The sequence below is a fragment of the Miniopterus schreibersii genome, assembly GCF_964146895.1.
Source record: "Miniopterus schreibersii genome assembly, chromosome: 2".
NCBI lineage: Eukaryota > Metazoa > Chordata > Mammalia > Chiroptera > Miniopteridae > Miniopterus > Miniopterus schreibersii.
In genome coordinates, this window is record NC_138102.1 from 186749091 (window position 1) to 186775275 (window position 26185).

A 26185-nucleotide genomic window follows, 5' to 3' on the forward strand; every position below is an offset into this window, starting at 1 on the left:
ACAGGCCTGTGGCTCACGGGCTGAGCGCACCTGCCCTCGCGGGACGGGAAGCGAGCCGTCAGGAGTTTCCCCTCGACGCCGAAACGGTGCCTTCTGCACACGGCTCCGCAGAGCCGGCCTCTCTCTCGGCGCAACGAGGCGAGGAGGCAGCCCTGGAGCCCGGGAGGCGGCCTGGCTCGTGCTGAGCCCGTGCAGGGGGATGGAGGAGGGTCACCCCGGAGGCCACCGGCAGGGTGACGCCTGTCTGGTACTGCCGACTCCGGAAGGTCCGTGAGGCCCAGAGCGCATAGCGTGCGGAAAGCCCTTTCCTTCCAGTCCCGGGAGGGCAGGTGTGCTCAGCCCGTGAGTGACCGGGCTGGGCCCAGTGGGCTCTGTCCAGGGTCAGTGATCATGATTCCAGGATGGGACCAGACACCCCGTCACCTCCAGGGGTGGGGGCACACTGCCAATGGTCCTGGGACCCATCGCCAGGCATGAGGTCTCACGGAGCCCGGCAGGTGGGAAGGCCCGGGCCCCCTGGCCGCAGGTCTGGACGAGCCCTGGGCTCAGGTGCAGGTGCGGCGTCCTGGGTGCCTGTACCTGTGAGGCATCATCCCAGAAAGGCCGCCACATGTGGGGCGTCAGCACGGGGCTCCCAGGCACTGCGAGGCACGCTAACCGGGCTGAGGAGTCGGGGCCACGTCAGGCCACAGCCCAGGGTGCCGGTGGCCCCGGCTGATGGTGGACTGCTGGGGCCTCTGCCACCACTTTATGGGTCCCCTCTCCCCCGCCGGCTGCAGGGAGGAGGCGGAGCGGGCTTGGGGCTCAGGTTTGTGAACTATAAAGGGCACCCGAGTCTTCCCGGACCTACGTCATCTCCCAGGAGCCGCTGAGGCCCGGCCGTGCCTGTTGGGGGGACGTGACGTCCATCCAGAAAGTGTGCCGTGTTGCTCTCACCTCCCTGAGCCCCCTCTCCGTGGATCTGGACAACGACCATGCCCCCCTCAGCCCGGCTCCCCCTCTGAAGGCAGACCCAGCAGAAGCAGCGTTATGTTAACGTGCGAGGCCGCCAGCCGGAGGCAATCGCGACCTGCCCGTTTTTCAGGGCTTGTCACCGGCTCTTGTTCCAAACGCGCCATCATTAACTGCAGATATGACAGAACCGCTAATGAAATCAATTTGGCCAAGTTATCAGTTTAATCCCTAAAATGTGACCCAGTGTTGCCGTCAGGTGGGCCGGGCGGCTGGGTGTCACAAATCACCTGGAGAGAATGAGCCTCCTGACTTTCAAATAATTAAACTCCCTTTTCTGCTTCGGATTCGCAAACTTCCCGTTAATTACGACCGCGAGGGCCCCTAAATCACGGAGGGGGTGAGGGGAGTCCAGAGGTGGACTGCCTGCCTTCCCGTTGGGGAAAACGTCCGTGTAACTGAGGGCATGCGAGGGGCCCCTTCACGGGGGAGCTGGGGGGGCGCAGACACCCCAAGGCTGCGGGGTGGCGGACAGTGTGGGGCTCGGTCACCCCCCCACATGCACCCGCTTACCCGTCTGACACACACTCCATCCCTGAAAAGTGACATGAGCAACGAGAGGAGACAGAAGCTTCTAGAATGGCTCCCAGAGGCCGCGTGGCTACGAGTGGGCCCTTCCGGATTTCTCCGTGCTCCCGTAGGAACTTCCAAACCAACTGCTTTTCTCCAAAAACCTCCGCCCCTGTTCACAGGTGCCTTGGCCTCCACCTTCCATATTCCACGTTCAAGGTCAAAGGCTGCGGCTGGACCCCAGTCGTTTGTCCGGCCTTGGTGGCCCAGCCCTCAGCCCTCACCGAACTCGGACGACCCCGGGCAGGGAAGGCTTCTCGGCCTGGCCTATCCAGACCGAAGGTGCATTTAAATCTCTCACTAAGCCCAGCCGGGCGTGGCTCAGCGGTTGAGCGTCGACCTAGGATCCAGGCGACCAGGGTTCGATTCCTGGTCAGGGCACATGCCCGGGCTGTGGGCTGCAGCCGATCAATGGTTCTCTCATCAATGATGTTTCTGTCTCTCTCTCTCCCTCTCCTTTCCTCTCTCTGAAATCAATAAAGATATATTAAAAAAAAAATTTTTAAATCTCCCACTAAAATGATGGCCTATTACTTTCCCCAGCAGGTCCACTAATTTCTTTCTTTATTTCTGTGGAAGCTCCCTTATTAACAGCATGCACCATACATACTGCTGTATCTTGTCATTAAATCAAAACTCTGATCTGTGTCGGAGCCCTCTCCCTTGGAAATAATATTCCTACCTTCAGGTTAATTTTGTGTTTTCCCTGCAGTCCCCCGAGGCCTCTGGGGTCAGCGTCTTCCCGACAGGCCGACTGTCCTTTTACTATCTCCCTTCCCGGCTCCCCGAGTCCCAGGCGAGACTCCAATAAACGCCACAGATCTGAACACATACGTCTTAACTTCAGATTGTCCGTTTCCACCGAAAGTCTTATTAGAGTTTTTATGAGAATGGTATTGAATTTACGGGTCAACGTGGGAAAACCGACCTTTTTAAGTCACCGAGCCTTGACTAAGCGGACACGACGGACCTCGCCACTGTTTAGCTCCGTGTCCTTCAGCAGCAGCTCCCGGTTTTCTCCCGAGCGGACTTCCACGTCTCCAGGTTCTCTCTCCCTTATTTTTACACGGAGCGACTTTGGGAAACTTCTACGCACTTGAATAACATGTCTGTCGATCCAAAAAAGTCATCAGGATGCCACTTTTTCTGTTCATCTTTCTTTTCGGGGTCACCTTAACTTGTCCCAAATTTTAAAGAGCGTGTGTCTAGGAGTTTTATCCCGGAGCCTGGCGTTTGCTGTCGGTCTCCAGATGGCCTGTGTTGAGTTAAGGACGTACATCCCTCTTCACGCATGTCTCACGGCTTCTGTAAAAAACGGGGTCACATCCTCTGAAGCTCTCTCCCGCCCATTGCCCGCCGTCGCGGGGCTTTGGTGCCGTGAGTTCCAGCCGTGGAGCCGGAGCCCCCCCCCCCACTCCTGAGGCCCCAGCCGGTCCCGAGCCACTTTAATGGGCTCCTGCATTTGAACTGTTAATGTTTTGATTGATCCTTTGAAGCCTCCGCTCATGAATTATATTGACCCTCGGTTTTCTTTTCTTACCCTGTTCTCGCCTGGTTGCGATCGAGATTATACTCAACTCATAAAACGAGTTCTTTCGCTTTTTATCGTCTGGAAAATTCTTTATGAAATTGGAGTGATCTGTTCATTGACTGTTTGGTAAAAGTCACCCATAAAACCGTCTGTGCCTCCTTTTAAATTGAAAATATCGTACGGGTGGGCTTTAAAATAGCGACGCGCTTTCTTTAACGCTTCTAGGTCTGGGTGGGCTTGCGATTTCTTCTGGGGTCTTTTTTTTTTTTAAGTTATACTTTTGTAGAAATGTTTCTAGTGTACTGAAGTCTGCACATTTGTCACCACAAATCTGTTTATCGGGTTGTCTCGTCCTTGGCGTCTTTATGAAATGTATCACGCACTCAGCGCGTATGGGGACGGTTTAAAGAGCCGTCGGAAACGAAACGCTCGTTTCCCAGCCCCTGCAAAGCCCCCACCCCCAGTCTCTTCTTCTAATCCCCCCCCAGGGTTGTCGTCGCCCTGAATTCGTGAAAGCCGCCTTCTCACATCTCTTTAGGGCTTCACGGTACAGGAAGGCGTCGCAAACATCCTGTCACTTAGTGTAAAACGTGAGCATTAAGGACAGAACTGGCTTTGTAAGGAAAGAGCCGCGTCACTACCGGGTGGGTGGAGGCACCCAAGGGCCACAAGGCAAGGAGGGTTTCTACGTGGGAGCCGGCGTTAGGGCCTTGGAGGGTGTGTGGAGCCCGAGGAATTGCAGCTGGAGGTCACGAGCGAGGTCAGAGCCCACGGGCGCCCTGTGGTCGGGTCCCCTGCAGGGGCGGTGGGACCCACCAGCGGCTGTGTGTCCAGGAGCAGGAGTGGGGCTGCTCTGACTGAGGGGTCACAGGCCCACTGGCTGCTGTGGGGGCCCCAGACCATGGGAAGACACTGCCACTGGGAGGGCGGGGTGGGGGGGCCTGGCAGGACCAGCACAGCAGCTCGGGGCGGGGCCAAGGCTCCCTGCTGGGGCCCAGGGGGACCATTCTGCAGACAGGCTTCACCCTCACAGGCCAGGGTCGGGGAGCCCGGCCCCCACCAGGGGTAAAGGGCGCATGAAGGGCGCGGACGGGGGCTGCTCCTAGCCAGCCCGGGTGTGGACACGGGGAGATTAATCGATCAGTTTCCGCACCGAGGTGCCATTTACCCTGCGATGGTGGCCGGTATGAAATCATAAAATGGCCCATTTGCCTTTATTTTCCTGTAACCTTGGACTTTGCAAAATTCTCTGAGCAACTTATTTAAAATTGACCTGGACGTCAGCAGAATGTCGAGGGCCAGGGGGTCCTCTCTCCTCCTGCCCGCTGAGCTGCTGTCCCCGGGTCGGTGGCCCCATCCGCACCCCCAGATGGCTGGGGCGGGCGCACCTGCAGGCGCCCTTCTTGCTCCTGGGTCAGCACAGGGGTCCCCGTCTCTCCAGGTGCAGAGACAGCGAGCAAGAGAGACGTGCTCGGGGCAAGTGCACGGCGTGGCTGGACCTGGGCCGTTTGTTTAATCCGGACAATCGCCCTCCTCTCACGGGAGAAAGCGGGTTTACAGGGGCGCAGGGACTCACGCGGGCCTCACAGCCGGCCTGGAGCAGGCCACCCTCACCCGGCCCGCAGGATTTCAGACAAGGTCTTGTCGTGTGGAGGGTGCCGCCCCGCCTCCACCTGGGCCCGGGCCCTGCGGCGGTCCTACCCCTCAGGGCTGCGAGGCAGGGCCCCAGACAGGGCGCCTGTGGACACGGGAGAGGAGGCTCGGTATAGCAACCGGCTCCGTGTGGTGGAGACCCGGCCGTCCACTGCCTGCGGCTGCCAGCTGGACACTCAGGAGGTCCTGCTGAGCGTCTCAGCCCACATCCAGAGGCCTGGGAATGGCCGGGACAGGCGGAGACGGTGGGTCCCAGCCCAGAGCCAGGAGCACCCAAGTCCCAGGGCAGCTCCAGCAGGGAGAGCTCTCCTCTCCTCCCCGCTCTGTTCTATTTGGACCCTGGATGGAGCCCATGAGGCCCCCACACCCCGGGGGAGGGGAGGTCCTTACCCAGTTCACCCACTCAAATCCTGGCCTCCGGACACGCGTGGACAAGCCCAGAACAAGGTCTACCAGCCAGCAGGCCGTCCCTTAGCTGTCCAGTCGACACATGAAACTAACCACCACAGCCCGGCCGGCGTGGCTCAGCGGTTGAGCGTCGACCCATGAACTAGGAGGCCAGGGTTCGATTCCCGGTCAGCACACAGGCCCGGGTTGTGGCTCGATTCCCAGTCGGGGACACGCAGGAGGCAGCCGGTCAAGGATTCTCATCACTGATGTTTCTCTCTCTCTCCCTCTCCCTTCCTCTCTCCGAAATCAATAAAAACATATTAAAAAATAATAAAATAAAATAAATAAAACCATATTTTTTAAAAAAAATAAAGACAAAAACCTACCCTTCCCGGTGGCAGAGCGGCCGCGGGACCTGCTCAGAGAGGAACAGGAAGGAACAGGAGGCGGTGGAAAGAGGCGCCGTTTCTGGAACCACAGGCTGCCGGAGGGCGAGAGGGTGCAGGCGTCAGTCGCCCGCGGCTCCCGTGACAGACACCCCTAGTCCGAGACCCAGGTGTCCCAGGGCTGGTTCCCCTGAGGCCTCTCTCCTGGGCACACAAACGCCATCTCCTCCCCGTGTCCTCACTTGTTCGTCCCTGTTCAGGCGTCTGTGCCCCAGTCTCCTCCTCGTATAAGGACACCGGTCACACTGGCTTAGGGCCACACATGCGACCTCATTTTAACTTAATTACCTCTGCAAAAATCTATCTCCAAATATATTCTGAGGTCCCGGGGGTCAGGGCATCACCGTGTGAATTTGGGGGGACGTGACTCAGCCCTGAGGGCAGGTCACTGTAAAGGATGGGCACTTGTGTTGACACCGTGACCCGGAGGTGCTGGGGTACCTGGGAGCACAGCTGCCTCATTAGGCTCTAATGAGCTACGTTCAGGCTGCAAATCCACAGCCAGTTTCTGACACTTGACCTTGAGGCTGACCTGCAGCGCCTGCAGCTTCACTCCCTCCGCAGGCTCTCGCCGGGGGAGCAGAGGCCCGAGAGCAGCATCGTCTGCCAGGGGCTGGGACGGAGCAGGGCACAGGATCCCCGGGCCCAGGGTGGAGGCCTGAGTCCCGGCTTCCGACACAGCGCCACTTCCTCCCTCAGCTTCCCCCAAACGGTTTAGTGACTCGTGGGGTTGCTTCCAGGAACGGAAGCGTCTCGGGAACAGGGAGGGGAAGTGAGCACAGCCAGGTTCTGCCCCACTCAGGCCCCTTCGAGGGAAACGGGGGCCGACCCGCCTGGGCACCCCCACCCCACACCCGGGCGGCCCTGCTCACGGGACACACACCACCGGGGGCTCAGCACTGGGTCTCAGTGCTCCTGGGCCCCGAGTGGGGACAAGCCAAGGGCCCGTGTCCGCGGCAGATGGAATCGATGAGCTGTATTCAGGATGGGAAGGGACGAACCCCAAATCTAGGAGAAGCAGGCTCCCTCCCAAAGTCAGTGCTGCCGGGAAGTCGCAGGGCCCGAGGTGCAAGCGCCACCGGCTTCTAGTCCTGGGACAGGACGGGGCGGAACTTGGCCTCGGGGTTCAGGGATGTGGCTGTGAGCTGTGAAACTCCGAAGGAAAACAGAGAAGTTACATCCGTAAAAGTAAGGAGACTGGTTACTGGGGCTGGACGGTAGGCGGCCTGGGGACAGAGGGGGGAGGTGTGTGCCGGGGTGTCCCCAGGGTTGTCCTAGCTCCTCTGGGGAGCCCCCAGGGGAGGGGATGGAGGTGAGCGAGAACCTGGAGCCTCCATCGCATGGGCCCTGTGACCGGGCAACCTGCTGTCTGAGCCCCAGGTGTAAGGTGGGCTGTGGAGGACGGGCCTGGAGGTGACGGGCTGCGGGGGACACGATGTCACCGATTTGTGGTTGGAGATCATCAGCTGCGAGTCCCCCACAGTGACGTACTGGATCTTGGAGCCAGGACTTGTGATGTGACCTGTTGGGAGGAGGTTGTGATCGGGGTGAGCTGGGGTCAATCTGGAGTCCGTCAGCGCTAAGCCCTGTGACTGCTGTCCTCACACAGAGAGAAACAGACACGGGGAAAGCCAGGTCCAGACAGACACGGAGGTTGGACTGAGGCTTCCACAAGCCCAGGAATGCTGGGGTCACCTGTACCCAGAAAAGGCAGAGAAAGGTCGACCCTGGAGTCCCCAGAGGTATCTTGGCCCCACGGAGGCCTGGACTTCAGACTTCTGGCCCCAGACCCACGAAAGAACAAATCCTGTGGTTCTAAACCACCTAGTTGTGGGGACTGGTTAGCAGCCCTGGTGACTCTGGGGACTGACACCTCGTCTTCTGCACCTGCTGGTGAAACCTCCTTAGTCTGTGCTGGGCTGTCACCTCCACACCTGCGGTGGCACCGTCAGAGCTCGCGGGTTGAGCGGGTGAGGGCTCCGTGTAGCTGTTCGCACCCTGCTCTCTGCAGCCACCTCTGTGTGACGAGTTCCAGGGCAGTCACATGTCCAATTACCCACAGTGGTGATGTGGGTTCCAAGCAGCACTGAGCCCTCTGTGCCCACCCTTCATGGCCCACGTTCCGCTGAGACGGATAATGCGGGTGGATAACAGGTTCCTGTGCAACCCCGAGGCCCACTTCACTGTGCTCTGTGATCAGCCCGTGGCGGAGGAGCTTGGTGAAGCGGATGGGAGCTCCTTGCATTTCTGCATTTCTCTGTTTCTGCAGGAGCCGAGCACCGCCCCCACACACCGGAAACCCAACCACCCGCCCACCCAGGGGGACCTGAGCCCTTACCACCCTGCTTCCCAAACCAGGCAGCATCTTCATAATCTGCCAAGTTACTGATCAGAAACAGGTACTGATCACGCTGCTGCTCCTATTTGCGTGGCTTTGATGACTGTTGAGTTGAGCATCTTTTCATGTTTATGGGCCGTTTATGTAAACAAGTCCTTAACATTTATGAAGCCATTGAAAACGCCAGGCTGCCTCCCGCATCAGGGGTGCAAAGGACCTGCCTGGACAGAGGCCAGCAGCCCCTCTGGGGTGTCCCGGCTGCCCTGCTCCTGCCCCCTCCCCCTCGGTTCCCCGCCAGCTTCCCTCCGGTCTCAGCAGTTCCAGGGGGGATGGCAGAGCTTTAGGGAGGCCTCAGCTGGAGAGGTCTGTCCTCCGTGTTAACAGGAGGCTCAGCTCCAGGCCTGAGAATGGGGACTCCAACCTGAGTACTGGGCTCAGCAGGGAGCCTTTAACATCTAATCCAACAGCAACAGATTCCTGGTGGCCGGCAGCTGTCACTGGGCTTCCGTGTGCCTCCCCAGCCAGTGTGTTCTTGGTGGGGGAGAACGGAGACCCCATCCCATCCCGGTTCCAGTGCAGGGCAGTGAACAGACTGACAAGTAAATAGTTCTAGGCCATGGTGTCAACTGCGCCCTGTCCTTTGCAGTGCCCACGGTCACAGTTCCTGCCCATCCTAGACCTGGGCTGGGCGTGGAATCTGGGGTGCAGGCCACCTCCTGACCAGCAGGACCGCACTGGCCCCTTTCAGGCATCCCCGGCCATCTCACCCTCTCCAAATCTCCCCTCGGGTGTTTTGCATTTGTCTGGTATTTTTATTGGCATTGCTGTTACTTTGCAGGGAGATCACCAGGGCTCAGCTGCCAATGTGATTTGTCACCGTGAGGTTGGCCTGGGTCACCTGGCTGAGGTGCGTCTGCCTGGCTTCTCCTCTAACACATCCTGGTTTTTGTCCCTGCGTCCTGTCCTCTTTGGCAGGAAGTGGCTCTGCAGGACCCTCGGGTGAGGATGGGAATGATGTCACCTCCTCCAGGGTGGACATCCACGTAAATTTCTCGTGGTTGTTTTGCAGGGAAAAATGTCCCTTTTGTCTCATTTACTTAGTTGCTCCATCATGTACTTACGTCAGCCTGAACTCATTGGTGCTCACTCCAGGCTCCTGGCTACAGTCCTGTGCTCATTGCACTGTAGCTCCTTGTACAGCCCTGTGCTCATTACATTGTAGCTCCTTGTACAGCCCTGTGCTCATTACATTGTAGCTCCTTGTACAGCCCTGTGCTCATTACATTGTAGCTCCTTGTACAGCCCTGTGCTCATTGCATTGTAGCTCCTTGTACAGCCCTGTGCTCATTACATTGTAGCTCCTTACAGCCCTGTGCTCATTACATTGTAGCTCCTTACAGCCCTGTGCTCATTACATTGTAGCTCCTTGTACAGCCCTGTGCTCATTACATTGTAGCTCCTTGTACAGCCCTGTGCTCATTGCATTGTAGCTCCTTGTACAGCCCTGTGCTCATTACATTGTAGCTCCTTACAGCCCTGTGCTCATTACATTGTAGCTCCTTGTACAGCCCTGTGCTCATTACATTGTAGCTCCTTGTACAGCCCTGTGCTCATTACATTGTAGCTCCTTGTATAGCCTTGTGCTCATTGCATTGTAGCTCCTTGTACAGCCCTGTGCTCACTGCATTGTAGCTCCTTGTACAGTCCTGTGCTCATTACATTGTAGCTCCTTGTACAGCCCAGTGTTCATCGCATTGTAGCTCCTTGTACAGCCCTGTGCTCATTACATTGTAGCTCCTTGTACAGTCCTGTGCTCATTGCATTGTAGCTCCTTGTAAAGCCCTGTGCTCACTGCATTGTAGCTCCTTGTACAGCCCTGTGCTCATTACATTGTAGCTCCTTGTACAGTCCTGTGCTCATTGCATTGTAGCTCCTTGTACAGCCCTGTGCTCATTACATTGTAGCTCCTTGTACAGTCCTGTGCTCATTGCATTGTAGCTCCTTGTACAGCCCTTTGCTCACTGCATTGTAGCTCCTTGTACAGCCCTGTGCTCACCGCATTGTAGCTCCTTGTACAGTCCTGTGCTCACCGCATTGTAGCTCCTTGTACAGCCCTGTGCTCATTGCATTGCAGCACCTTGTTCCTGCCTTGGCCGTTGGGAACTCTCCGTTGGACCACCTGTAATTGTGTCACTTTCCCTTCCTGTTCCCTCCTGCTTGTCCCGTGAGCATTCCCCGACTGTCTGGCTCTGGGAGCTGCTCCCGCCTGCCCGCGTCCTTCCTAGTCCTAGAATCCACCACGTCCCATGGCAGCCTGTGTCTCAGAGGGTGAGGTCTTGTTGCTCCTGGGTCCTCTCAGCTCACAGAGAGAGGAAATGCACGTGTACCCACCAGCATATCCACACATCTGTACACACCACCCGAGTCTGGACCAGGCTCCGTTTGCGTCCTCACGGCCATCTCCACATCCTGTCCATCACCGGCTGCCCTGCTGACCCAACTCCCACCAGGACAGGGAGCAGCCGGCCCCCAGCAGCCTCCCCTTACTGAACCGTCCAGTCACCTGCATGTCCAGCAGCATCAGAGGGTCAGCCCTGTCCACTAGGGGACAGGCTTAGGTGCAGTCCCTTGCCTTTTATCCCACAGATGCCGCTCTGTCCTAAGGTTTTTAGCTCAACACCATCCCCGAGCACCCCAGGACCCCAGGACCCCCTCAGGTCACAGGGGCCTCTGTGCGGGCAGGAGTAGGAAGTGTGACCTCCGGAGCTTGCACTGACCTTGGGGTGAGAAGTGTTTCCTGGGCGTCTCTAACCCTGTCAGGGGCGGCGCTGGGCCTCTTGCTCTTCGTTGTTCCTGGTAATCCTTTCCCCACAGCTGCCCGAGCTCAGATGGCCCCGTGTGTCTGTGTGAGGATGTGGGGACAGCTCAGGGTGACGAGGGCAGAAAACGCAAGGCCCGTCTGCATCGGGAAGGTTTGCCTGGAACACTTACCAGAGCCTGGCGCTGACCATGGAGCAGAGGGCGAGGCTGGGTGGGGTGGCACAGGAGGGACCTGGTTAGCGTAGGGTGTCACCCTGGTGGGAGCCCTGGGTCTGGAAAGAAGCCCTTCGCAGCCGTGGCCAGGGCTCTGACCTCAGAAGCGAGGAGACACCAGCTGGGTGAGCCAGGCCCTGCAGGGGGAAATCTCGGGGTACCCCAGGGTAGTGAGGAGAAAGAGCAGACCGAGCAGAGCTACTTAACCCCGAACTTCCTGCAGGAGCGGCTGTCCCTGCGAGCTCAGACATGTCCAGAGGGTCAGGGGTCTGCTTAACTGCCTCCCCCAGATCCTACCGCACGGGAGGCGAGCGCTCCTCCCGTGGTCGAGGGGCGCAGAGGGCACAATGCCCGGTCCCTGTGTTCTTCGTCCCAGGCTCATGGGTGACCGATGTCACTTTCCTCTCAGAGGAGCTGCTGGTTGGACTCAGGGGCCTGGGACCCGGGTGCCCCCCTCTCCTCTACTGGGGCCACGTGTGCGTGTCAGGTCCCTGAGAGCGTCCAAGTGTGGAGCCCCCGCCGCCTAAGCTAAGCTGGCCCCTGCCCTGCACGAAGCCGGACTCAGCTCCCGGGCCTCCCTGCAGAGCCTTCCCGAGCCTTCTGATCAAACGCTCTCTGAAGGGCGGGTGAGCGGGGATTGGGCTCCTCGCGAATTAACACGGGAGGGTTCCGGCTGCAGCCTCTCGGCCTCTCGGAGAGCAGGAGAAGCTTCCATTCCGCTTGAGGTTTCATTAACATCCATCAGCGCCATCGGGCACAGCCTCCGGCCCAAACAACTGTGCCTGTTGACTCAGAGCCAAAAAATAAAATGTGCAGATGCACCAGGCTGGCCCCTGGCTCGAGAGTTCAATGGGCCACCAAGAGCAGGGCACGGAGAACAGGGCCCACGCACCCCGGAATCGCCAACAAGCCAGCCTGCCCCCCCCCCCCCCGGTTTGCATTTGCATCTGTTTTGCACTGATTTATGCCTTTTCCAAAATTGGGTGCAACCAGCCATTCCCGTGACTCTGTGGCCCTCGGTCAGCCTGTTTGCCCCTCACCCAACCCGGATGGGCCATCTCAGGGGTGCAGAGAGGCAGCGGGGTCCTCCTGGGAAAGGGCAGGTAGAGAGGCCCCCCTGGGTGCGTTAACCCTGAGCAGAGGAACAGGCCCAGGTGTGGACACAGGTCAGGTGTTGGTGAGTGGGGCCCAGGGTGCACCTTTCTGGAAGCTTCTTTTAGGAACAATCAGGCTCATATGTGAAATGAGGCCGGTGACATGCTCTACTCGCCAGGGCTAAGAGCCCACCAGGTGCTACTGGCCAGGCGGGTGCCTCCCTCCTTCCTGGCCGAGCCCTTGTAGGAGGGTCTCTGTGGCCCCAGGTGGATGGGGCCCCCTTTCCCCAGCTGCTCAGCGACCAGGCTCTGCCTGGCCTTAGAAGACAGCGGGTACCGTGCTGTACAGCCCGGGCAGGGCCACTCAGGACTAAACCCCGCTCTCAGGAGGACACCCCACTGGCAGCCAGGCCCCCCGACTCCTGGGCTCAGAGGGCTGAGTGCTGGCTGTGCTGGGGTCCCCACTCTTGCGGCTCCCTGTGCAGGTGCCGAGGGTGCCCCGGGACAGCCTCCAAGCTGGGAGCCCAGCCTGGCCCCGAGGACGCCCCCAACCTTGCTCACACCAATAATCTCGTGTTGATGGACAAAATTAGTCTCCGAATTCTAATGAGCCTGTGCTCCCAGAGACAGACAGCTCGTCTGAAGATTCAATGAGAAAAATTGCCACTTTTGCTGGTTCCTTTAGAAACTCATTTGCATTCTGTCAGCTTTTATTATGAAGCTGAGCCACAGACATTGAGGGGAAGGTGGGGGAGCCCCTGGCCGGGGGGGTGGGGGGTGGTGGCAGATGCCCAGGGCTCTGGGGCCCTCCCTGCCTCCCTCTCCTCTAGCCTCAGGCTGCCGCCACCCTCTCCCCACCCCCAAAGCTCTGATGAGAGTGGGGTGCAGCCCCTTGTCCCCTCCTCACTCTCCTGGAGGTGGAGGCCCGAGGACAGCGTCTCCTCCACTCGAGGGTTTTCCTGCATGTCCCTGGGGATCAGGCAGCAGGAGCAAAGCCCCAGGTGTGGGGCGTCTCTCTCATGCTCTTTCTGTGGTTGGGGGGCAGGTCACCCACAAACTTTGTGGCTTAAACAGCAGCAGTTCACCATTTCCCGAAAGCCATTCATCAGTGGACCTGAGCTCGTGGCCACACTCCATCTGCCCGACCCCACCTGGAAAGTCCAAGAAGGGGCCCCGAGGACTGTGGGGGTGGGGGGGCATTTTCCTGCATTGACCTGTCCCCATGGTCTGGTCAGGGTTCCCCAAGACAGGAAGGGGTTGCCACCAGACCTGGGCCTCCCGCACCAGTCAGTCTAGACGTGGCCACACCCCAGCCGCAGCCAGTGGTCGGAGCAGGGGGAGGTCTGGGAGGGGGCAGCTCGGGAGGGGAGGGGAGGGGAGGGAACGGGAGGGAAGGGGCAGCCCTAGGGGAGGAGCAGCCCTGGGGGGGAGCAGCCCTGGGGGAGGAGCAGCCCTGGGGGGGGGAGGAGCAGCCCTGGGGGGGGAGGAGCAGCCCTGGGGGGGGAGCAGCCCTGGGGGGGGAGCAGCCCTGGGGGGAGCAGCCCTGGGGGGGAGCAGCCCTGGGGGGGGAGCAGCCCTGGGGGGGGCAGCCCTGGGGGGGGAGCAGCCCTGGGGGGAGCAGCCCTGGGGGAGGAGCAGCCCTGGGGGGGGAGCAGCCCTAGGGGAGGAGCAGCCTGGGGGGGGAGGAGCAGCCCTGGGGGGGAGCAGCCCTGGGGGGGGCAGCCCTGGGGGGGGAGCAGCCCTGGGGGGAGCAGCCCTGGGGGAGGAGCAGCCCTGGGGGGGGAGCAGCCCTAGGGGAGGAGCAGCCCGGGGGGGGGGAGGAGCAGCCCTGGGGGGGGAGCAGCCCTAGGGGAGGAGCAGCCCGGGGGGGGGAGGAGCAGCCCTGGGGGGGGAGGAGCAGCCCTGGGGGGGGAGCAGCCCTGGGGGGAGCAGCCCTGGGGGAGGAGCAGCCCTGGGGGGGGAACAGCCCTGGGGGGGGGAGCAGCCCTGGGGGGGGAGCAGCCCTGGGGGGGGAGCAGCCCTGGGGGGGGCAGCCAGGGGTGGGTAGCAGCCAGGAGGGAGGAGCAGTGCCCACGGCCACCCTCTCAGACCACCTGCCAGGACCCATGGGCTACACTAACTCAAGTGACAGGTGAGGTGTCCGCCTTCACCCAAGACCCCACTGCTCCCCCCACAGCGGCAGGCTCAGCCTGGTCAGCCGACAGGGAGCCAGTGCCCACCGCAAAGCCAGCATCCAAGGACCCCCTCGGTGCCCGGTGACAAGGCCAGGCCAGGCCAGAGCTGCTCGGAGGCGGGGCTGGTGCACGGGGAGGGGCAGAGGCGGGTGTGGAGGACAGAGGGGTGGTGACCGCAGAACGAGAGCCAAACCGCGGGCCCCGTCCATCCACAGAGTCCGGCGCGAGGCTGGAGCGCGTCCCTGAAACCCAGCCGCCGCTCCCGGAGGCCGCTCCCGGGGTGGGAGAGACCACGGAGCTGGTCCCCAGAGCTCGGGCTGACACTGGGCTCCCTGTAATTAAAAATTAGCATAGGAATGTGCTTTTAGAAGATTAAAGTCGTCGGTGGGGCCTGACCCGCGTGCATCACCCGGAGTGATGGACGGCGAGGCTCCTCGGGCAACACGCAGTCCATCCAACGGGCTTCCAGAGAGGCGCAGGCTCGCCCGCCCTCCGGGCTGACGGCGGCTCCCGCGCAGGTGGCCCCGCCAGGCTCCCGGCTTCCGAGGGACGCGGCCTCTTCCATCTCCGCGCGGGTCGCGACCCCCAGTAACAGCTTTGTCCCGTAAGCACTTTCCCTGCTCTGTAAATTGCATTACGGATTAGAAATATTGTCTCCAGGCAGCAAATGATTAGTTAATGACCAGTCGAGTGGGCGAAGTGCGTGTCGGGAGGAGACACACTCCACGGAGCAGGTACGGCCCAGGGTCCTGCGTGTGCCCAGCCAGCGCTTACGGCGGGGGACTCGGGGACAGCTGTCAGCAAAGCGACATGAAGACAGATGAGTCATCAGGGGCGCGGGGCAGCCGTGGGTGTCTGAGTCCCCCCCCCCCAGGGCTCCCAGGGCTCCCAGACAGCGGCGGGCCGGGGGCAGGGAGGGCTTCCCGTAGGCAGAGGCAGAGCCTGGCCCAGGTTTGTGGACTGGTGTCCCTGTGGGGGTGGCCTGGTGCCAGCCCACGGGGGGTGCTCAGTTCATCCATTCAGGACTCTGGGCAGCACCTGTGAAGGCCCCAGGGGAGTGGGCAGGAGGCCAGACACCCACCTGTTCCTGCAGCTTATGGGGCGGAGAGGAAAGCGGGGGCCCAGCGAGGGAATGACAAGGAAGGAACAGAAGGCGGCCAGGTGCTGGGGAGAAACTGAATGCAAGAGGGGCCACGGGCTGGCTTAGATACTGCAGTCCTGGAGGGCTTCTCTGAGGAGGTGACTTTTGAGAAAAGCCCCAAAGGAGGTAAAAGAACAAGTCATGTGACTAAGCGGGAGGAGGGAGACCCAGGCAGAAGGCTCAGGGGGTGCAGGAGGCTGAGGTTTTGGGGAACCTGTTGTTTCCTGAGGGTGACAAGAAGACCAGTGTGGCTGGAGGGGGTGGGGTAGGGTCGGGGTCGGTGATGGCTCGAGCAGGTCCTGGAGGCTGCCAATGAGGATGCTGGTTCCTTTCTTTGTGAGATACAGTGGCTGCTGGGCTCTGAGCAGGGGACCCGGTGGTCTCACCCTGGCCTTAAGAGGCTCCTACGCAGAGAACAGCCAGGGGTCACCGCAGAGGTCCTGCAGCGCAGCCTCGGGTCCCCAAGCTGTGGCCGCAGAGGTTTCAGGGGTTCTTTTGGCTGCTGGAAGACCATCGACTGCTGTGTTTTGCTGTCGGAGTGAATGATTTAAAGTGAGTGAACCGTGCCCTCTGGGTGCCTTTAGGAGCACAGAGGGATCCGAGCGGGATTTGTTTTCCTTAATTTCTGCCTGTTTTTCCTGGAGGTGTCCTGGGAGAGATGAGTCTGCCCGAGGCCGCTGACGGCAGAGGCTGTGGGTTCGCCCCCTCACCCTGCTTCTCCTCGTCGTGAGGCTGGATGCTCGGGTTGGGAGTGGAGGCCCAGCTCTGCTGCTGGACTGAACCCCTGGCACACAGTAGGTCCTCAGGAACTGTATCCACAGGCCACAGACTCCGTCGTAGGGTTCCCTCCCCGTCCACACGGCTTCTCTTGCACCCTGGGCGTCCCTGCTTTCCTCCAGGCCGCACGGGCTCTCCGCCATCCTGGTGACTGGCCGCGGTCAGGGCAGCACAGCCAGGCGGGGCCTCGGAGGGCCGGGGGCTCCCGCCTAGAGCGGTGGGCGGAATCGGATATCCTGTCCTTCCAAGCGCACAGAAAGGCTGCAGATAACAATTAAATACTCTTGTAAATGCGGTGAGCTCTACAGAAAGTGGGAAAAAATCCTCAAGGGCTGCACTGAGGAGGCCCAGCGATCAGAAACGCTGAGTCTCCATGGGAGCCGCGATGGCTTCGGGCTGTTTGCCAGTCTCAGCAGCCGGGAGGCTCGGCTTTGTCTTCAAGGACACAGGGGACAAGCTTGTGTGCTTGGCATTGCCGGGGGCAGCCTCCTCCCGGCCTGGAAATGTGGGAAGGTTTCTCGGAGGCTGTGGAAACAGCAAAGGAAGGGTGGATGGAGAAACAGTGAGCCGGAGGCAAAGGTGCACCCTGGCCCACTGCGTTTGGCATCTCCGCCACCTGCACAGTCTGCAAAACTGAAATGAGAAGAAATGAGCTTAAAAGGCTTCTTGAGTTGCGGTGCTTTGAGTCACCTGGCCAAGCAAATGCAAGTGTCCCCGAGGACACCCCTTCACTCCAGGTGGGTCACAGTCCTCACAGGTAACCCGGCTGGACACTGGCTCACAGTCCCAGGTGACAGAACACAGGGTGTGTCACCCCGAGGCCCCTGGGAACCACAGATGGCGCAGGAGCCCCCGGCCAGAGCAGCCCCAGGCGAGGTGGGAGATGCTAAACACAAGGCTAGTCTGCTTAGTGTTTAATCAAGTACAAAAATGGGCATCAGAAACTTAGCACAGATCTGGAGCACCGCCAAAAAGAACACCAAGAATTCATGAGAACAAAAAAAAATTAAACCTTAAGAAGTAAAAAAAAAGAAAGAAAGAAAAGAAATCACATTATTTTAAAGAGAAAAAATTGCACAAATGGGAACCAGAGCCAAGTAGGTTTCTGCACAGAGGCTGGGGGGGGGGGACATGAAGGGCGGATGCCAAAGACCTGACGCGGTTTAACTGTCACCCCAGAAAGAGACCAGGGCAGCAGAGCCAGCGGGTGACGTTTTCTAATGCTGGTGAAGGACACGGACCCTCACCCTGAGAATTATCATGAAAACCACATATAAAAACAAGAGTCCCACACTGAGAAAAACCCGGGGAAAGCAATCGGAGGACCATAGGCACGAAGAGAACTTGAAAGGAGCCCGAGAGAGACTCGGCCCCTCGGCGGCCGGGAGGCCGCGCTGCTCGCAGACGCCTCGGGGCAGCAGGAGCGAGGGGACACTGAGCCATAAGACCTCGGAAGGACTGAAGAAAAGACCAATAGTTTTTAAGTAGTGCTCACGGGGAAGGAAAGAAGCAGTGTTTCCACAGGGAAACAGAGAAGTCCCCGCGAAGACCCGGGAAGGGGCTTCCTGCAGCGGAGACCCCCGAAGGACCAGGCGGTCCACATTCTGGCCTCAAGGCCACGTGCAGCCTCGGCCTCTCCGCTGCCCACACGACCCTTCAGAAACTCATTTCTAGCTCACGAGCCACACAGGACAAACCAACGCCAACGAACAGCCAGGCTGCGGGCTGAGTGTGGCCACAGGCTGAAGCTTCCTGACCCCTGCTCTACAGTGGTCTTACACAGAAAGACAAGTCAAAATATTGTTGATTTGGAGGAAAAAACGAGGGAATCTCCAGTGACTGCACAACAAGTAATTCTGCAAATTCAGGCAGGTTTTAAATTGTTTCCTCTCAACCAAACTCAGGCTGTCACATAAATTATTAAAATTTAAAATCATCCTAGTAATTTACTTTTAATAATTTAACGAAAAATCAATTTTAATTTTTAAGTTATAATGTCTGATTATAGATCCTGTCAACCAATGGTCATTGGTGCCCATTCAACACCAACAGGAAGCCCCAAGTTGGGGTGCAGCGGAGATTTTATACAGCGCAAAGCGGCTCAGTTAGGAGATTTTACTCAGTTAGGAAGCAGCAGGGCCCTGAGGAGGCTCTGGTGAGGCGGCCCCCGAGGGAGGGGCCCCTCCTTGGATGGCAGCTCTGCTGTGCGCTGCTCCACCCGGGTCAGCTCCGGTCAGCTCCAGCCGCAGCAACCCGGCCTTGGGTGGAAGTGGACGGCGTGCTCCCTGCCGGCCGCAGGGGAGCTGACTTACATGGACAGAGGTCCCCGCCCCTGGTCCCTGAGTGTCTGTCCTCATGCAAATGAGGGCTTCAAATCTTCACAGTTTGATTGGTCCAAAAAGCACTGTCCTGATTGGTAAGAACGGAGCTTCTCTGATTAGTGGGTGAAGGTAATGATGGGACTACAGCTGCAGAGCTCTGATTGGAGGGGGAGCCCCGTCCTGCTGGTGAACCAGGGCTCCTGGGGGCCCTTTCCAAGGGCTGCTGGGCACAGGCGGGGAGTTCAGGGCACAGGCGGGAGGCTCAGGGCGCAGGCGGGGAGTTCAGGGCGCAGGCGGGAGGCTCAGGGCGCAGGCGGGGAGTTCAGGGCGCAGGCGGGAGGCTCAGGGTGCAGGCGGGGAGTTCAGGGCGCAGGCGGGAGGCTCAGGGCGCAGGCGGGGAGTTCAGGGCGCAGGCAGGGAGTTCAGGGCACAGGCAGAAGGCTCAGGGCACAGGCGGGAGGCTCAGGGCGCAGGCGGGGAGTTCAGGGCACAGGCAGAAGGCTCAGGGCACAGGCGGGGAGTTCAGGGCGCAGGCGGGAGGCTCAGGGCGCAGGCGGAAGGCTCAGGGCGCAGGCAGGAGGCTCAGGGCACAGGCGGGGAGTTCAGGGCACAGGCGGGAGGCTCAGGGCACAGGCGGGAGGCTCAGGGCACAGGCGGGAGGCTCAGGGCGCAGGCGGGGAGTTCAGGGCACAGGCGGGAGGCTCAGGGCGCAGGCGGGGAGTTCAGGGCACAGGCGGGAGGCTCAGGGCACAGGCGGGGAGTTCAGGGCACAGGCGGGAGGCTCAGGGCGCAGGCGGGAGGCTCAGGGCACAGGCGGGGAGTTCAGGGCGCAGGCAGGAGGCTCAGGGCACAGGCGGGGAGTTCAGGGCACAGGCGGGAGGCTCAGGGCGCAGGCAGGAGGCTCAGGGCACAGGCGGGGAGTTCAGGGCACAGGCGGGAGGCTCAGGGCGCAGGCAGGAGGCTCAGGGCACAGGCGGGGAGTTCAGGGCGCAGGCGGGAGGCTCAGGGCACAGGCGGGAGGCTCAGGGCGCAGGCGGGGAGTTCAGGGCCTGCTGCTCCCTGCAGCGCAGTTCGTGTGAGCGGCCCTGTGCAGAAGTGGCTGGGAGGCTCTGTCTTTTTCTTTTTTTAAATTTGAGCCCAGTTTGCCAGCAGGAACCTCTGGGTAGGATGCTTCCTTCTCAGGATCCACAATCCCTCTGTGGACGTGGCATGACCTGTTCCTCCATAGTTGAGTAGCAAGGCTCCTAAGCTCTGGTGGCTTCAGACAGCTGTGGTCATGGGATTATTGCCCCTCACAGCTGACTGCCCAGCCCACCTGATGACAGTCCCACAGGGGCTGGGCTGGCATGTGGAGGGGACCTCGCTCACAGGCCTGTGACTGAGGCAGGCGGTGGACTGACCTCACCCGGGGCCGCAGCCAAACCCTCACCTCCTCCCAGCACTTGCTGGCTTCTGGGTTTCGGATCAGCCGCCCTGATGGGTGTGAGGAGGCTTGTATCGCCCTCTGTGTCCCAGCCTTGGAGGGCACCCAGTCCCAGGTGGGCACAGGGAGAACGCAGGTATTACATGGGGCACAGTGTGTGAGCGGGGAAGCGTGGGCACACCCAGTGTGATCTCTGCCACAGTCCACATGCAATTCCAACAGAATGACGCTCACGCGGCGACAAAGTTCCCTTTGTTCCCATAAGTGTCTGGAAACCTCCTCAGCCCCTTAGATTAAAAAACAATCACAACAGTGAGGAGTAGAACCGAGGCCCCTGCCATCTCACTGCAGCCCGTTGCCATCTGAAGGGCTGACTGTGATGTGGGGGGAAACCCCGTGAATAGATGCATATCTCTAAATAATGACTTCTTAAGTTTACTAATTATTTGTCGGGTGTGATAAGTCCCTGAGCTTTTAATCTCATGTTGCTAATAATAATTGTAAAGATAACTCAACCCAGGAGAAATATTAGTGGTTAAAGCCCACTGGGTAGAAAAGGCATGAGTTTATATCCATATGAATTCATGTTGTGATAGGGAATTATGACGGTGCTGTCAACACCTTGGGAGCAAAAAATACAGTGTTGCAGAGGTAGGTTTACAGTTGTTCATAAGGAAAATAGTACAATAATTAATCAATAATAATACAAGGATAAACTCAGGGCACATGCCCTGGATGTGGGCTCGATCCCCAGTGGGGGCGTGCAGGAGGCAGCCCATCCATGACTCTCTCTCATCATTGATGTTTCTCTCTCTCTCTCCCCTCCCTTCCTCTCTCTCTAAAGTCAATAAATACATCTATATTTTTAAAATGAGTGCTTATTTCAATTTCAACTGCAAATCAAGAATTTACTGAATTCTTTAAAAAATAGGTGATCACTGTATATTTAGATCCTGTTGAAAAATGTTAAACAATGATGTAAAAGTTTTAATATATGAAATACAATGAAAATTACATTTTTCAACTACTGACAGTCATGATGACAAATTTTAAATGTCACCCTTCTTAGACATACTAATGTGAACAGTGACACATAAAATGCATATAAAACGTAAAACATCACGTGCATCTTAATTACATTTTGTGCAGTGAGCACCTGTGTGACAAGCCGCAGGTCGCGGAGGGGTCACCTTTCGGCTCTGGACCCCTTCCAATGACCCTCCTTCCCACAGCTGTGTGCACTCACCTGAGCCTCAGCCCTGGATGCTGTCACCCAGTTCCCATGGTCACACGGATGTGCTGTTTGGTGTGGGGTCTTCTCACTGAGGGATGTTTGCGAGTCTCACCCTGCACGTGGCATGAGTAGATCTCGGCCACATCTGTGTGCTGTGTCCTGGTGGTCTGGATTCCAATAAGTGAGCAGAAGGTCCTCATCACAGTTTGCAGTAATGAACACTGTCTCCTTGTAGCAGCCAGTGAAAGGCATTTCCATGTGTCAGCTGGAAATCAACCACTGTGCTGAAACGTGGTAATAAAACATCAGACCTCGTTGGAATTAGCTGGAATTTCTCCGTGATGCTGAGAGGCGGTGGTGATGGGACGTCTTGCCCTGCTCCTGATCTCAGAGAGGAATCTTTGAGTGTCTCAGGCCTGAGTGTGATGTGAGCTGTAGGTTTTTATAGATGTTCTTTACCAAGCTGAGGATGTGCCCTCTAGTCCTAGAGTTGGATTTTGTCAAATGCTTTCCCTGCCTCTACTGAGACGATCATGTGGTCTTTCTTCTGTGCCCTGTTGGTGTGACGGATGACATTATTATTACATTATTGACTTTGGAAGGTTGAACCAGCCTTGCATGCCTGAGACAAGTCCCACTTGGTCGTGGTGTGTAATTCTTTTCATATGTTGTTGGATTGGATTTATGAAAACCTGTTGAAGACTTTTGCATCTATATTCCTGAGAGATATTGGTGTATAGTTTTTTTATATTGTCATTGTCATTGGTACCAGGGTGGTACTGGCCTCACAGCGTGAGTTAGGAAGTGTTCCCTCTGCTTGGAGATTGTAGAGAATTGGCACAATTTCTTACTAAAATGTTTGGTAGAACCTACCTGTAAATCCATCTGGGCCCAGTACTCTCTGTTTTAAAAGGTTATTATTGATTTGATTTCTTTAATAGATAGGCCTATTCATATTGTGTTTTTCTTCCTGTGTGAGTTTTGGCAAATTGCCTCTTTCAAGGATTTGGTCCATTTCATCTTGGTCATCAGATTTGTGGGCACAGAAGTGTTCATAATATTCCCTTATTTTCCGGTTAGTGTCCATAGGGTCTGTAGTGATGCCCCCTCTTCCATCCCTGATGCTAGTCATCTGTGTCCTTTCTTTTTTTCTTGGTTAACCTGGCTAGAGGATTATCAATTTTATTGATCTTTTCAAAGAAAGCTTTGGTTTTGTTGATTTTTTCTATTAACTTCCTGCCTTTGATTTCATTGATTTCTACTCCAGCTTTTATGATTTCTTTTTTTCTGCTCACTCTGGACTTGATTTGTGCTTCTTCTGGGTTCCTGGGGTACAGTCCAGCAGCTGAGCTGAGCTCTCTCTTCTTTTCTACCACGGAAACTCTGTGCTGTAAATTCCCCTTAGAGCACCATTTCATTGAACTTCACACATTGTGACAGGTTGTATTTTCATTTTTATTCCGTTCAGAATGTTGAAAGTCTTCTTGTAATTTTTTTTCTTTGACTTGCACGTCACTCAGGTGTGTTTTAATCTCTAAGTGTTTGGGGATCTTCCAGCTTTCTCCCATTGATTCCTCATTTCCTTCCATTGTGTCTGAGAGCAGACACTGCGTGGTTTTTATTTTAAATTCACAAAGGCGTGTTTGTGGCTCAGAATGTGGTCTCCTGGGTGAATGTTCATATGAGCCCACTCGTTGGGGCCAAGTCTGAGGGCTTTTTGCCTCACCCTGGACCTGAGAGTGTCACCTGTGTTGCTGGTATGTTTATAAATAATGAAGCAAAGCTAAGTCAGAGTCACAAAAGTATGCAGGTTGATGGTAAATTTAAGTTTAATACTAAATTATTCTCCAAAACAGTACAATCCCAGTGATAGGTTTTGGTGAAGTGTGGACTGTGCCGAGCCGCACCCTCATGACTACGGTGACAACCTCCCTCCATCTGCCAGGGACTGTGGTGATGCCCAGTCTGCTTCAGAGATGAGGTTGTAGGTCAGGGTGAGAGCTAGGCTGGGGACAGGTGGCTTCCCTGGGCCTCCCCCCCCCCCAGCAGGCCCTGAGAGCAGCCAGACCCTAGACAAACCCATCCCCATTACATATTGTATGGACACTATGAGGCAAAAGCAACAAGAATTCTCCTGAGCCCGGCTGGTGTGGCTCAGTTGGTTGGGCGTATTCCTGTGCGCCAAGAGGTCACCAGTTCGATTCCCTGGTCAGGGCACATGCCCTGGTTGTGGGCTCGACCCCAGTAGGGGGCGTGCAGGAGGCAGCAGGCAGCTGATCCATGTTTCTCTCTCATCAGTGTTTCTATCTCTCTTCCTCTCCCTTCCTCTCTCTCAAAAAATTAATAAAAACATTTAAAAAAAAAAAAAAAAAAGAATTCTCCTGAGAACCTGAAGGTGTTCTTCCAAGCTCAGGGGCAGAAAGCCCTCATCTGTGCCCCGTGGGGACTGATCCTGACTGCGTGGCCTCATAACTGATGTGAGCACCTCAATGGAGAAGAGAGGCGTCTACAGCGTCGTGATGGAAACCGCTCAACCACATCTAGAAGGGGGGGGACAGGGACGGGGGGTCCATCCATACAGTGGAGCCGTGTTCAGCAACGAAAATTAATAAGATGCTGGCCTACCTGACAACGTGGATGAGCCTCGAAAACACTTCACAAGTGAAGGAAGCCGGACACCAAAGCTCCGCTGTGTGTCACCCACTAACCTGAAACCTCCAGGAAATCCCCACAGACGGGCAGCAGGTATCGGGGACGGGGGACGGAGCACTCGTCCTGGGTACAGGTGACCTTCGGGTGATGAGATGTTTGGAGCTAGACAGAGGTGATGATTGCACGGCCTTGGGAATATACTAACTATGAACTGCACACGCTGAAATGGTGAATTCTGTTATCGGAGCTGCAGTGCCCCTGGACCGGGAGGTCCACGGCCGGGGCCCGCGCTCCAGCAGCGGCCCGCCCTGTGTCCTGTCCTCGTCACTGCCCTGGCCAGACCGGGGCTACAGGCTGTCCCCAGCGTGAGGGCCAGGGCTCTGGGGGCCTGGGGGGACAATGGGAACCCCGAGCTGCTTCTCCTGGCTGAACGTCGCTGAGCATCCAGCCCAGTCCTTCAGGAGGCGTCACCTGTCAAGCTCATTCCAGTGAGTTCAGTGAAACACTGTTATGGGAAAGACATCGTCTCCTCTGTGACTGGACTCGCCATCCCCAGGAAACAATGACAGCGGGAGCCACTGTCCTGCAGAGTGTGGGGGTGGCAGGTGGAGGGCGGCGGGAGGTGGGCCCTGTGAGCACCTCTGCTGGTGGGGGCAGGTGATTTGCAGGAACTCAGGAGGAAATAAGTTTCCTGGAGGGAAATGGCAGCTCATGGGGCAGCTTCCCTGGAGCCCAGGGGCAGCCTGGACATGTGCACACACATGCGTGCACACACATGCACAGACACATGCATGCACAGGCGTGTGCACACACGCACAGATACATGAATGCCTGCACATGTGCACATGCACACACAGTACAAGTGCACACGTGCCTGCATGCACACACGTGTGCAGATGCATGCATGTGCCCACACAAATACATGAATGCACATGCATGCACACATACACACAGTGCACACACAGGCACACTGGAGTTTTCATCGTTTCTACTAATCTCAGAGAAAGTAAACCATACGTATTTTTATTGTGACTGCGCTAAATTTACAAATTAACTTAAAACCGACATCTTTGTGATACTGTTTTCCGAGCATGTGAATTTCCATTTGTTCAAATTTACTTTTTTTTTTTTTCCATGAATGTCTTAACGTCGTCCTCACACAGGCCTGGCACATTCCTGTTAAATTTATTCATTGGCATTTTCTCTCTTTGTTGCAGCTATAAATGGGACCTTGCCACCATTGTCCCCGGGACTGGCAGGTGTGCATTGTGGTGCCCTGTCCTGGAGCAGCCTTTTGCATATTTCTCATTCGGGCTCAAAATTAGATTTCTCTAAAGGCTGCTTCCTCTCCAGCCCCCCCACCCCCGTGTCTGGCAAATGCCTCACCACTCTGGGGGGATGTTCCTCTGGATGTGGGCAGGGTGGGGAGGGCAGATCAGGGACCCCAGGCTGTGTCCGCTGGTTCCCGGCTCCCTAACCTGTGAGCTGAGGCTGTAGAACCCGGGCACTGACACGCCCTCACTGTCCACACACCTGGGCACACCTGGGACAAGGTGCACATGGGACCTCCAGCTTAGCGCCAGCCCTTGAGGAGGGAAGGGACGGCCAGGAGGCAGGGTCCCCACATGGGCGAGAGCTAAGACAGAGACAGGTGTCCTCGCTCCACCTCCTCACACAGTCTTGCTCAGTGACCCCCCCACTTGGGGACACATCAGGATCCCCTACAGCAACACCAGGAGGTGGACAGGACCCTCCCAAGGCCGTGGGGAGATGGTGAACAGCAAGGCCCACACCGTGGGCCACACCTGCCAGCTCTCCCCCCATGCAGGTCCATTTCACGTGTCACCTTGACTGGGCCCCCAGGCACCCAGATATCCAGTCAAAGTGATCCTGGGTGGCCCTGGCAGTGGCTCAGTTGGTAGGTGTGTTGCCTTATGCACCAAAAGGTTGGGGTTCAATCCCCACTCTGTGGGAAGTGCTAGAGAAACTGCCCTGCTCTTGGGTGCTGGGGGCCAGCCTGGAGCAGCCGGGACCAGGCCCACATGGGAGCCGTGCCCGGTTGGCACTCAGGGTGGGAGGGGCTGTGCTGTGACAGGCCTCTGTCCCCGAGCCTGAGGGAGGAGGGGAGGACACGGAGCCCGCTCCTCTCTACAGGAGACCGAGCACCAGGCGGTGCCAGAGGGAAAGCCTGGAGCACCCGGCGGTCTGCAGAGGCTGGACGGCCCTTGAGGCCCCAGGAAGGGAGCCCGAAGGGACTCCGGCCCCTGCACCCAGCCACCTGGCTGCCTCGAGCTCTGAGCGTCCATCACTCCATATTTTTATAAAATACAAAATGCCCAGCTCCCCCCCCCCGGTGCTCCACTGCGGCCAGAGGCTCCCTCTGCCTAATCCCTGGGA